Source organism: Lepus europaeus, chromosome 4, assembly GCF_033115175.1.
Source record: "Lepus europaeus isolate LE1 chromosome 4, mLepTim1.pri, whole genome shotgun sequence".
Lineage (NCBI taxonomy): Eukaryota > Metazoa > Chordata > Mammalia > Lagomorpha > Leporidae > Lepus > Lepus europaeus.
The window spans coordinates 143,346,550-143,359,704 of NC_084830.1; the positions used below are offsets into that span (position 1 = coordinate 143,346,550).

General features: G+C 44.3%; 1 protein-coding gene across 1 annotated transcript in view; it reads left to right on the plus strand.

The window, feature by feature from the left end:
- Nucleotides 1–13,155, plus strand: part of TRPC7 (transient receptor potential cation channel subfamily C member 7) — a 173,053-nt gene that overhangs the window by 112,554 nt on the left and 47,344 nt on the right. The window lies entirely within an intron of this gene.

Consider the following 13,155-nt stretch of genomic DNA (forward strand, 5'->3'; position numbering starts at 1 on the left):
ACTCAGCTTCAGCTTCTGAAGAACATGAACATGCTAGGAGCAAGAGCAAGAGTTTTATTTGCCATGGAATGATATAGGGCAGCAAAGTGTGGCCAAACTGACCCAACCCATCACAAAATTTCCTATATATGTCACGGCATGGAAGTTGGCCCCTGAGGCCAAAGATGACTTCCTCTTCAAACAGCAGACTCAAGTGCTCAGGGGACCTTGGCACTGAATACTGAATAGCCACATCCTCTGAATATTTCAAACAGGTGCTAGAGGTCATCTGCATTACCACAATTTGCTGTCACCAGAAAGTCTTTCAGTATTCAGGGTGTGGCAAACGTCTCAGAGAAGTGAAGAATACAGCTGAAATTGTCCAGACTAGAAGCCCTGGGTGGCAGAGTAGACCCAGATACCACCAAAAAAAATAAGTCAACATTTACTGATTGTCTCACTTTGATTGTGCCAGGCCCCTCATCTAAGTAACTAAGTCCCTTAAAGCACTAAGAGTAAGGAGGGGCAGCAGGAGACTTATGGAATTGGGAGGCACCCTGATGAGTGCTTATGAGGCGGCACTATGGCCTAGCAGGTAAAGCCGCCACGTGCAGTGCTGGCATTCCATATGGACACCGGTTCGAGTCCTGGCTGCTCCATTTCCAATCCAGCTCTCTGCTATGGCGTGGGAAGGCAGAAGAAAATGACCCAAGTCCTTAGACCCTTGCACATGCATGGGAAACCCGGAAGAAGATCCAGGCTCCTGGCTTCAGAATGGCGCAGCTCCAGCTGTTGTGGCCATTTAGGGAGTGAACTAGCGGATGGAATCAATCAATCAATCAATCTCTCTCTTTCTCTCTCCCTCCTCTCTCCTTTCGCCTTTCTCCCATTGCCTCTCTGTAACTCTGCCTTTCAAATAAATGGATAACTCTTAAAAAAAAAAAAAAAAAAAGAATGAGACTCAAAGGAAAAACTTAGGTTTTAAAAAAAAGTGTTTAGTGTGCTCTACATGTGAAGAATGATGCTGGCTGTGAGAAGAGAGGGGTGAGGTGTATCAATTGGTACGCCCTACTGTGCCAAGGACCCAGAACTACAGGAAAAACAAACTTGAACTCTGTCTATGCTGGGTCTTTGCCAATCAGGCTGGTGCTAAAAGCTGAAAGAACCAGAAATAAAGTCAATTTTTAAGGAAAATATGAAAGAAAAATTCCCAAAAGATGGAACTCTGGACAAGACTTAAATGCGGGTGATAAGCAAGGGTTCTGAGGCCAATAAGATGTGGCAATTAGGCCCCTCAATCTTTCTTCTTGTGACCCGAGATGAGTTATGTATAGGGAACTAAGAGTACTGGTTCAGGATTTTACATCTTTCTCTCCATCCAGCCTTAGTGGGAGGCTGACTCATGTACCCAAAGGGAGGTAAAATGAAATTGGAAAAGTAATCCTCCATTTGAGATCATCAGAAACAGAAATATGCAGGCCTGAACCCAAGAAAGAAGAAGCTACGGAACAATGGAAGGCATTGCTTCACCCTGGGTATTACTCCAGGCATTCTGCTGGAGGACTGCCCTTAGGAAAGATGGGCATGAAAAGAGACCTACATTTCTGTGATAAACAGATAGAGAGCTGGAAACTGCAGCTGTAGAGAATAAGTGACTGCCTTTGTGGAGAAAGTAGATGCCCACACTCAAGGAGGCATAGAGGTTCAGAGGAATTCAGCAACCAATACCACCTAGAACATACTGGCCCATCAACAGAACTGCAAGAGAAAGTGAGCCCCCGAGGGCACTGCAGATGGCAGAGGGCTAGTCATACTCAGCAGCAGTATGGAACAGACCAGTGCAAGAAGATTCTATGTGAACAGGGATGCTAAAATGTAGCAGTGGCCAGGCCTAAAGCGCAGGACTGGTCAACAGGGCTCTCAGAGAATGGGAAGTGAGCAGCTGAGGTTCTGCACTGGGTACATTTAGTGACAGGAAAAATGACTAATCTAAGAGATAATCCTCAAGTCAAGTATGGGTATCTGAATCAAATAGAAATACATAGGAGGAGGCTATCATTTAAAAAAATTCCCTGCCATTCAGTCTGAAAGAGCTCAGAACTTAACAAGATACCCAAAGGCAAGAGCCTTGACCATCTTGTTCACTGGGTCTCCATGCTTGGTACCTAGTATCAACAGGCATTTGATAGAGATCTTGAGGAAAGATAACTACCAGTGGAATTAGGTCTCTACTCACCAGATGCCAACCCTTGGAACACTTGAGTTACATACACATTATTTTTAATTCTTGAACAAATGACTGTGACACTATTTCAGCATGTATGTGTCATAATATCAAAATATTGGCAATAACAATGTTTTATAAGTTGAGAAATTAAAAATTACAAGTTAAAATCAGTGACACTAAACCTCAAGTGTTTTTCAAACATAAAACCATGTACACAAAAACATCAAGTAAAAACCAAATATGGGCAAAATACATTTCACATGCATCAGCATTATAATGAAAGTTCAGAGTAAATGAAATTTGTGTTAAAGTATTACTATTAAATAATCACTTAAAAATAAAATTTTAAAAATGATTTTTAAAAAGTGAGGAATATCAAATACATTATTGCTGAGTTATCAGCACATTTCTCTCTAAGAGAGATTTGGAAAATTTGGAATCAGACAATTATAAATAAACTCCAAATATTTCCCTCTGGTTCCTTTAACTCCTTGCAACTGACTGAAATCTTTTCAAAAAATGTGTGACCACTCCACCCCACCACAACTCCATCAACCTAGAACAACAATTTTTATGTTGGTTTGAAGATACGATTCATATTTGAAAAGAACATCTCCAGTTTATTTTGATCCTTTTTCACTTAATTTAATATAGATATAGATTCATTTGCAGAGTCCCTATATCAATACAAATATCTCTGGGTGAATGTTCTCCTTGTTGACAAAGCCTTTGAACTAGAGGAAGAATTATTCTTGCAAGAAAAGCTTTATTTCTACTTAAGGACTTCAAACAAAATAGGTGTTCAACATATATTAGTTATTCCTTATTATTATTGTATCAATATTTTCTGAATTGATGTTACTTTATGGCAGTACACAGTACATATAGAAATTAAATAATCCTCATCTAATCTAGGAGATAATCCTCAAATCCCACTTTAGAATCGTATCTCAATCTTTCAAATAAGAAGACAGAGCCTAGTTTAGCTTTCATCACCTGTCCTTGTCTGCCTTTTAGTAAAGATGTGAAGACAGTTAAGTGTTCATAAGACCCTAAGTGAAAGAGGATTTTCTATATTTAGAAATTATTCTAGGGTGATGAGTCACAGGAAAATTATGAAGCAGATCGTAGAGGACTTGGAAGAGTGCTCAGTTTATCAATCTCAACAAAGTTTACTGAACACCTCCTACATGTAAAACAAGGATGCACCTCTTGGCGGTACAGAGTCAGCTGGGTCTCTCAAGGAGATGAGAAATAGCAGCAAACATCATAGGTAAACACAATAGTAAAGCCAGTCACAGGCTGACTCATGAACCATGACTGTCAGGTGAGTGGGCCACAGAATGAGACCCAAAGGAGTCCAAGACATCTCTGGAGGCCAAAGGATTCTGTAGGACTTGGAGGTGTAAGGAAGTTTGGTCTCAAATTCTGTTTAGGAGTTGGGCCATCTTGGAGCAGGACTGGCCTTCTTTGCACACAAATATGTACACTGTCATGTTCAGGGGCAGTATAAAGAGCTGACTGACTACAAGGAAAGGCTCAGGAAGAGAGAAGTGGAAAGCAATCCAAAATGGTTTGCTGTAAGAATCTTCCACTTCTTTGGTCTCAATTAGGGCTTAACAGTCACCAGGTAGGGTGGAGAGTCTCTGCCCAGGTGTAGAGCGTGGCCTGTTTCTGACACTGTAAAACAGCAGAGGCACTCACCTGGAGCCAGCTATGCGCTGACTCCCAGCCTTCAAAGGGACTCTGGCCATAGCAATGTAGTCAGAGTGGAAACCAAGTCACTTCAACAGCACCCTCTGGGCTCACTGCACAAAAGGATTCCTATCTGGGAAATCACAACATTCGGCATCCCCCTGCAGGAAAGCCAGCCACAACCCCTGCCCTGGCACCTGCCCTTGGCAAACAGCTCACCCATAGCTCTAGGAGAAAACTCTCAGTGCTATTTGTTTTGGTTCCTATGCCTGAGAATGAGGCACAGGCTGGTTTGTGACTGACTTTATTCTGATAAGAGAGATACTGCTGAGTCATGGGTACAGTCTTCAGAACAACTCCCCAAATGGGACATTTGTATAAGTAATCCCTGTTGGCTTAGAAAACAGCAGGTATGCCCTAAAGAGAGGTGGGAGACTTTGACATGTTCTCCTGGCCCTGGGAAACGGGAACAGAAAGCTGTTCCTGACAATGATTGAGCGCACTACCTAACTGAGTAAGTGGTAACAAATATCCGTGTGAGTGAAGAGACTTCAGGGTTGCCCACCTCCTCTTCCTGCCTGGTACACTTTCAGAATGGCTCAGTGAGCATCTGCCCAGCAGGACTCTCAGCAGTGGAAATAAGCAAGCAACTTTGTCAGTGTACAAGCGGAAGAGGAGGCAGGGGAGACGAACTGACTGACATCCATCCAGCCATCCATGTGGAGTCTCTCATCAAGGAGGGGGACACCTGACTGATGCTCAAGTGGTGAGAAAAGGGGAAGTTTCAAAGGCAGTGCTGCAAAAAAAGTGGTGGGGAGGGAAGGCGGACAGTACGCCTTGGCATAGCTCATGAAATTCTCATTTGCGGCCAAAAATCCCCTTGATCTAAGTTCCAATTCCTGTTCTTGGCTCATTTCTTGGAGCACCTCCTCCAGATGACAGTATAAATCTTTTCCTAATAAGCTCTGTATATCTGCAGCCCAACTGCCTTTGGGAACTAAGGAAGTTGCTGTTTTCCAATATCCTGGCACTTCTAACATGAATATAAACTTAGACAAAACGTGAATTCCATCATTTATCTGTTCATCGTGTCTCCTGGAGAAGAAGCAAACTCCCAGCCTCTCGTACTCATGTGCCTCTTTCAGATGTGGTGACACAGCCTGAAGTGCTGGAAATCTGCCACATGGCAGGAACGGTGGGTGGGAGGTTCACTTCGCTTCTGTGGACAGCACCAGGTTCGCAGTCTGGAAGCAAAGAACATGTAGCTGTGCCACTTACTCCTTCAAATGGCTCCTGCTCATTCAGTACCACACTCTGAACTAAAGCAACCCTCCAGGAGGAACTGGCTCCCCAGTAGAGAATCACACAGGCATATAACTGTAATAAAAGGGAGAGACTAAGAATTCCATGAGAACAAAGAATGAGGGATCTCATCTGAGTGAAGAAGACGGTCTCTGAGCTGACGAACCTTGGACATGTAAAGAGGAGAGGAGAAGCAACCTAAGTAGCAGAGATGGCTTGAGCAAAGGCTCGGGATGGAAAAGCTGGGGCAGGCTCTGGGGCTGGCTTCGCTGCAGTTTTCCCAGAGACTAGGGATGAGAAAGTAAAGAGTAACATCAAATTGTAACCGTTGGAGGTCACGTCTCCAGTTCTCCCTTCCCTTGCATTGTTCTCCTCTTCTGTTTCCTTCCTTTCATTCCCTTTCAGTTGTTCCCTTTCTCCTCAAGAAAACTTCTGCCCATCTATACCTCCATCCTTCCAACAGCATAGATGCGGTATTGGATGCGGTATTAGCACAGCAATATCTCCTACTCTGGGGAGGAAAGAGCCCAGATGTTCTCTCCAAGAGGACATAGCTCACTGTCACAGAGTGAAAAGAGACACCCAGGGCACAGGCTCAAAAATCAGACAACCTCACCATGACAGTAAGAAATGCCATGGCTCACAGAGATGCCTTCCTGTTCGGCAGACATAAGGGGAAACTGCTGATGGGAGAGGCACCATAAGGAAGTGGCTAGAATATCCACTCTGGAGCCAAGTCTGAATTTTAATCTGGACTCTACCTCCTATCAACAGTCATGTACCATCATCTTTTGAATGGACAAGAGAATAGGTCCCACCTCCTAGTGCAATAAGGGTTAAATGAGAAAATACCCATGAGCTCACCATGGTGAACACTCCATAACTGTTAGCTTTTTATCATCTTCCTAATGACAAGGAACTAAGATCAGGAAAGGTTACCAACCAAGCCAAGAAAACCAAGAGAACGTAAGAGGGCACTAATGTAATGGAAAGAATGCAGGTGTCAGAGTCAGAGCAGAGCTGGAACCTTGACTTGCTAGCCATGGGACTGTGGGCAACTTGAGATGATCCAGCCTCAGTCCCCTCAACTGAAAAATGGAGTGACAACAACATCTTTATTTGTATCTGGGGATGTAAATACTCCATCCATTTTTTGGAAAGTTCTTGTGAAAATTATAGATAATGTAAAGTTTCTTCCATGGGAGATCCTCAATAAAAATGAGAACACTTAAGCTCTGCCTTTAAGCTTTTCGTTTTTCCTGGGGCCCATGTCTGGAGGCTAATTCTGGAGGTGGGTTCTGCCAGCAACACCAGTGGATACTTCCCCCTCACCACCACCATCTTCCAGGCACTATCATGGATTACCTTCTGGTGGTGGTCACCCTGGAGCTATATAGAGCTAACTAAATAGGTTCAATGAGCATGTTGACAACTCTGATCCCATACCAGAATGTCCCATAAATTTAGAACCTACTAAAAACAATGTCATTGTTTGCCTTCTTTTTTATTGTAAATCAAGAAACTGATTCCCCAAGAGAGTTTAACTTTCTTTTTTTTTTTTTTTTTTTTTTTTTTACAGGCAGAGTTAGACAGTGAGAGAGAGAGAGAGAAAGGTCTTCTTTTTTCCGTTGGTTCACCCCCCAAGTGGCCGCTACAGCTGGTGCATTGGGGCCAGCACGCTGTGCTGATCCGAAGCCAGGAGCCAGGAGCTTCCTCCTGGTCTCCCATGCAGGTGCAGGGCCCAAGGACCTGGGCCATCCTCCACTGCCTTCCTGGGCCACAGCAGAGAGCTGGACTGGAAGAGGAGCAACCGGGACTAGGACCCGGGGTGCCGGCGCCACAGGCGGAGGATTAGCCTAATGAGCCGCAGCGCCAGCCAGAGTTTAACTCTTAAAATCATAGCCATACAACACTCTCTACTGAGAGCATAAACTTAACAAAGGGTACAAGTAAAAGAACTACTAAAACAGTCCTGGAGAGGGTTGGAATAAGTAGCAGTAGAAATTACAGCAGCATTAATACCCACTTTCAATTCTGACTATAAGCACCAGGCTGTATGTGGAGCACCCAGCACACATTTTCTTCTCTTGTGGATCATAAGCTAAGAGCAATGAAGTGATTTGCTTATGCTCACAAACCTAGAAAATGGCAGATCTGTAATCTGAACCTGTGCAATCCAACCTCAGGATCTGAGTACTTAATCACTCTGCTAGCACAGCAAACAGCAGTCTGGGGCATAAGCTAAAACATGGAGGCAACACAGCTAGTGGCTCCATGGATGTGGAGCTCACAACAGTTTCACAAAACAAGAATAAACAACACAGGAGAAGTGGGACCCAAGGGGCCCACTGATGACTGGATGAGCATTTGGTTTTCATTCATTCACCCATCACAGTGGGCCTGCTTAGGAACTGGCAGAGCATTATTACCAAGCCACACCCCACTTCTAGACTCATAAAGCTGACGGTTCCACATGGACAAGATTGCTGACTTCCATCTCCAGTGCTGAGCAAGCACAGTGCCTGGTGACAGGGATCATGAGGAAAAGCTTGTTGAATGATGGATGAACACATGAATGAGCCAACAGATCATAATAGTAAATGACTGACCTTTCCATGTCTTTCCATCCCTCCCACCTCCCATGACTTGAGAATGTTGCCAACACAAAACGGAAGAGAAGAACTTTAGCATCACTGAGCCCAAGCCTATGAGATGCCCCAAACAAGAAATGGCATCACACAATTAGTCTAATTTCAATCAACCATCTACACTGAGAACAGCCACCTAATGACTGACATAGTGTCAGTCTCTTTTTGCCTATGCAGACAGTTTACAGAAGACAAGACTTCCATAAGCAAATGCCAGTGATAACCCAAGAAAAAATTCCTGGCCACAGTCACTTCAGACAGCAGTGAGGCCTTTGATGGTCTAACTATATAAAACAAAGTTATTTTCTCTATATGCATTTTGACTTTCATGAAAATTTTCTCCAGCTAAGTTCTTCTTCAGCTTATCAAATCATGCACTGACACATCTCATTACTGTGTAAATGTGGCCTGGCATCAAAGAGAAAAATCTGTGCTTAAGAGCTGTGGAAACCATACAGCCTGCAAGATAGCCGCCTTCTCCTCTCCCTAAAAAGGGGAAATGTAGGACTTAAGCGCTTTGAAGGTGGGGAAAGAAGGGCATCGAGGGAGGAAACGTGCTCTCTGCAAGTCCAGTAGCCTCCAGCTCTCCTCACTGATAGAGGGCTCCATAATCAGTAGAAGGTAGACCTCAGTGTCTGATGAATGGACTTGATGGTGACCCGGACTGCCCTAGCAGAGAACAGCCTGTTTTGAACTCATAGCCTGGATAAATCAAGTTTATTATCAGTGGAGGATGAGGAGGGGAGGAAACTGGATAGACAGGAAGTGGCCCAACCCACCTGGCTAGGTTAAACGAACCTTTCCAACTTTGGCTATGTGGAGATTTCCAAAGATACCAGCACTTCGTGAAATGTCTGCTGAAATCACATGCAGGTCAGAAACAAAGACTGCCAGACAGGGTGGAGTGGCAGGGAGCAGGAGGGAAGAAACGAGAAACAAGATGAATGGGGGAGAAAAACTGGAAAGAAAGGTAATGTATTGGTTTATTTTTATCTGCCCAATATTAATTTCTACTTTTTATTATTTTTTAAATTTATATTTACTTGAAAGGCAGAGAGAGAAAAAGACAGATAAACAGATCTTTCATCTACTGGGTCACTCCTCAAATGACTGCAATAACTGGAGCTGGGCCACACCAAAGCCAGGGGTCATGAACACAATCCAGATCTAACATGGGTAGCCGAGGCCCAAGGATTTGAGCTATTACCTGCTGCTGCCCAGGTGGGCATTATCAGGAAGCTGGACTCAGACGTGGAACTCATACTCAGATTCAGGAACTCCAATAGGGAATGCAGACATCCCAAGCGGTATCTTAACCAGGACTCCGATGCCTACCCCTATCCAGTATTAATACAAATAAAGTACACACTATTTTTCAGGTACTGTTCTTAGAACTTTATAAGTATCAACTCACTTAATCCTCATTATTTTTAGATAAGAGGAAAGCTAAGCATGGGAAGAGTTAACAATGACCTACCAGCTGGCCAGCATGTGACAGGGCTGGGACTTTGAACCCAGCCAGCCTTGTGGCACTCTATGCACTTAACCACCTCTCAGAGGACTCTTATACCCTGTCATATATGGGTATCCAAGCCATGAGTGTTAGCATCTCATGAAACAGCCCTAAAAATACTCAAGAGCTAGTTAATAAACGTTCACAGCTCTTCAATGACTATTTTTTTTTTAATATTAGACATTTTCTTATGCAGGAATATAAAGCTGGGGAAAGAGGAGATGTTTTCTCTCTATAAAATAAAAACAAAACATAAAATAAAATAAGAATAGTAGCTCTTGGGCCAATTAAAAGCAAAAGAAGATGGGGCCTAAGTGACACAGGCACCCCATATGAGCGCCAGTTCCAATCCTGGCTTCCCACTTCCGATTTAGCTCCTTGCTATTCCACCTGGGAAAGCAACAGAAGGCAGCACAAATTGGGCCTCTGCCACCCACATGGGAGACACAGATGGAGTTCCTGGATCCTAGCTTTGGCCTGGTTTAGCCCCAGTCAATGAAGTCATTTGGGGAGTGAGCCAGTGGACAGAAGGTCTCCTTCTCTCTCTGTCTCTCCCTCCCATTCTATAACTTTGCCTTTCAAATAAATGAAACACATCTTTTTTTAAAAAAAAGGGAAAACAAGAACCAAGATTTGGCCAACTGTCCAAAAGTCCCCACCAGTCACTCATATTGTCAGTCGGTCACCAGTGGCTGGGGGACAAGAGGTTCAGATGAACTACTAGCAGAAACCAGCTTTGGGTACAAAGGTTGTCACATGCACCAAGATGGCTTGGGATGGAAAGTGCCACCAAGATAACTGGCTTGGGATGGAATCAAGAATCAGCAGCCATGTGCATTCTGGTCCTTCCTGCCCCTTGGCTCTTGTTTCCCAGTCTGGCTCATCGCACAGTCACATTTCTATTATGGAAAAATCTGTTCCCCCATCTCTTACAGCTCTACTTCTCTTCATTCCCTCTCTCACCCAGCTCACTGGGCAGCCCATCCAAGTTGCAGATTTGCTGCCTAGCCCCATGTAACATCACCTTGACATATTCTCAGCTCCAGGCTATTCTGAAATCCCTGGCTATGAAGAGTGAGTCTTCCATTGGGAAAATGAAGGCAGTCACAAAGGCTCTTCCCTTGGTGGATTTTCCTGAAAGTGTGCTATGTTCTGAAATGGCTTGGGGCACAAGAGGCCTGGGCAAAGCTCTTGGTGACATCCATCCTCTCTGATCATTCCATCCTTTGTGAGCTTGCTGCCAAAGAAAGCAAGCCACAGACAGTATTACTGTACTGAGTTCTCATTCTGCTGTAGCTGTGGACTTTTCTTCCATTTGTTCCTCTCTGACCTTGCTTTTGAAAATCCTCCTCCCACCTGAGTTCTTCCTGCCTTTGTTCCTTGGCCATGTGCCTGCCTTCTTAGGCTTTCTCTGTGTCCTGTTCGTGTGCTTCATTTACTGCTTTCATCTTCCATGGGTCAGGGATGACAATTTTCTGTGCTTCAAAAATCATAATGGAAAGAATTCTCTGAACCATATGTCAGGAAGTTGTCTTCCAAGGCCTGCCGAAGTCCAGAAAAGTGCCCGTAATAGAAGTAAATGCCAGTTTGGGCTCTGGCTCCCAGCTGCTGCTGACTTTCTGGGAGTACTATATCATAAAGTCCATTTACAAATAAACAGCATGCTTGCAGCTAAGCTGCTTGGTTATAGAGGAAAAATGTACCTGTGGAAATTTGCAAGGTCTACTGAGCAGAAGACAGAGCCCAAAGAGAAACCGTCTATTTTACCTGAAGCTCTGTCTTCCTCTGAGAACTGGAAGGGACAATGCAGGTGGTCCCCACTGTGGTCTCTCTGACTCCTGCAGCAAGTGCTGGCTCGTCTGCAAAGAGGCAGCAGTGGAAGCGTACGTGGGCGCTTCCTTACACAGACGAGAGGTCAGTGGTGGGGACTGTGACAAGGGTCCCTCCAGAGCAGCTATGGCGCAGGGAGTCATGGGAAGTAATCACCTGCGTGTGTTCCACTTTCTGAGCAGGCTATGTCTCCACAGCAGGGCACCTCTAGAAGGCGGCTGGCTGTTGAAAATGAAATCGCCTGCCCTGTGCCCCACTCTGGGACTGTGTTAGGACCAAACTCCAAGAACCACGGTAAACATCTGTGTGGTTTTCATTTGCTGTGTGAGCCAAAAAAGGGCCAGGATATCATAACACCTTCTAGCCCAGATATTCCTCCCTGCATTGAGGAGAATTCGCTGCATTTATTTTGAAGGGAAAGACCATAATAGTTGGTATGAATACAATAATGTTGTAGGAAAGCCTTGTTTGCATCTAATATCTGAGTAATTGCATTGCTAGAGTCTGCAGGGCCAAATAAATCCTTGAGAGTGCCCTCATCTCTGCAAACTATAGGGGGTTCTGAGAGACTGCAAACATGAATACAACGCCATCTGCATTAATTTTAAAACAGCTCTAATTTACATTGTTCTTATAATGAAAAGCGAATGTTTCACATTTCCCAGGAATCACTGTACATTCAGACCCCTTAATACCCACTGAGGTGGATGGGATGGAAATTGGCACTTTATGCTCTGGGGTCATCAGCCGAGAAATCAACGCCTTTGAAAACTGGTCAACCTATCTTTCCCAGTCCACAGCCCATGACGCTCCTGCAGTACAGGGGTACCCTGAATAGAGCCTGCCCAAGGCAAACCATGGCTTCCTCTGACCACAGGGGAAAAATAAGCTCATGTGTATACTTTTCACAAATTAACGCTTTATTCCCACATATTTTACCTAAATATTGCCTAATGACTAAGACCTAGGGACAACTTAACAAATGACCAAGTAGCATCAACTACTTGCAGAAAAGGGATGTTTTCACTACAGCAACTCAAGCCAATGTGCTAATGAAGCAGAATGTGATAGGTTTATCTGTTTATATAAGGCTATCACATGGGCCACACAGGCAGAGCAGAGCGGGGCCCCAGAAAGGGTCACACACTATCTCATCCTCTTTCTGCACATCTTCATTTTCCTCCTTTCTTCTAAACTGAGCTATTTGGCTGCTTAGTCCACAGAGCGTAAGACAACTTCCCAGATTTCCCAGGATTACATGTTAACTTCCCTGCTAAATAAAGAGACTGCTTCTCTCATCATAGTCTCAAATAAATATTATACCAGGGAGAGAATACCTGACAGGCACAGCTTGAATCTAGGTTCCATTCTAATAAACTATGGAGAGGGGGGTTGGGAGAGGGGGAGACAATGCTACATGGTATAAAACAGCCACAAGAACTCCATACTGTAACCTAAGCACAAGAGCAAGACAGTTCCAAGGGAGGGAGGTGGTAGTACGCAGGGTGCCTATGTCCCAAAAGGAAGACACCTCATGGGGTCATGGAGCACGCAAAGTATCAGTGCCCCAGCTGTCCCAGCATGTTCCTTAAAATCTTCATGGGCTCAGGCTAAACACCACCAGGATCCAGTAAGGAAATGCTGAGAAATGTGAACAACTCCTCTGGAAACACTATAAGCATTTTCCCCTAGACTACATAGGAACAGAGAGTGAATATTTTTACAATATCTCATGTAATCCTCCAAGACAATGTGATAGGCTGTTTTGCAGATTAGAATGCCGAAGCTCAAAGAGGTTAAGGAGCCGACCCAAGGTCACCTAGCTAGTAAATGGTAGAGCAAATCTCAAACCCATACCCAACTCCAAAATCTTCCATACTCCATTCACTCCTCTCTGTGTCGCTTCCCAAACAAACTCTGCCCAGAGCTAAGTGTCCCTGATAAACTGAACAGCCCGAGTT